Source organism: Hipposideros armiger, unplaced genomic scaffold, assembly GCF_001890085.2.
Source record: "Hipposideros armiger isolate ML-2016 unplaced genomic scaffold, ASM189008v1 scaffold_425, whole genome shotgun sequence".
Taxonomy (NCBI): domain Eukaryota; kingdom Metazoa; phylum Chordata; class Mammalia; order Chiroptera; family Hipposideridae; genus Hipposideros; species Hipposideros armiger.
The window spans coordinates 241,404-242,414 of NW_017731775.1; positions in this window are offsets into that span (position 1 = coordinate 241,404).

The following is a 1,011-nucleotide window of genomic DNA, read 5'->3' on the forward strand; positions in this document are numbered from 1 at the left end:
GCATACACATTTAAGATTGTTATGTCTCCTAGCATTTGGAATGTTATTCTTTATCCTAGGTACAACTGTTTGTCCTGAGTTCTACTTGTATAATAACAATATAATCCCTCCATCTTTTTTTATGATGAACATTTGCATGGTATACCTGCTTCTATCTTTGTTCTTAACTCAACTGTTGCTTTATATTTAAACTGTTGCATTTCTTGTAGGTAGTATGTGGTTAAGTTTTGCTTTATATTCAGTCTATGAATCTCTGCCTGTTAGAGTATTTAGACAATTTTTCTACAATGGAATTATCAATATGATTGGTTTCAAGACCACCATGTCACTATTTGTTCCCTACTGTTTCTGTTGGAAGAAGTAATCAAGAGGACATGACTGCCAGTAGACCTTACAATAAGACCTGGACAACAGAGGCTACTCAGCAACCTCCCCACCCCCCACCCCCTTGCCCGTGCTTGGAATGTAGACCTGCTAGGAAAAAGCCTTCACAAAATTTGCCAATGGAAGACCACACCGACTCGCTTTAACTAAGGGAAGGAGAACGAGTAGCAAGAGAAGCCCAGTTAAAGGTTCTAGGGAGGCCACAGTAGGCAATAGAGTACAAATGAAATGGGCAAGAGAAACTTTAAAAGTTAGGCTCAGAGAGGAGCTGAGATATCATGTAGTGTAAAGTTCTCATTTATAAAAAGAAATTTGCAGCTCTGAATAGTTGTGACTTGTATATTGACACACAAGTTGTGTTAAAGAGGTATTCTGAATCTCTGTCCAAAACTCTGTCAATAATATAATAGAAATGACCAAGATCTTCAATAACCTGTAATTCCCAAAAGAAATAAAATTTATTCCATCTTAGGGAATGTCTGGGGAAACTATGATTCATGGAGACATTTTTTTTCTGAGTTCTATGTCAATCTATGTTTTTAAACTACAGGAAAGACCACCCAAACCTGATTCTTAGGGATGGCTTGGTAGCTTCCTCTAGAGCAGTGGTTCTCAATCTGTGGGTCG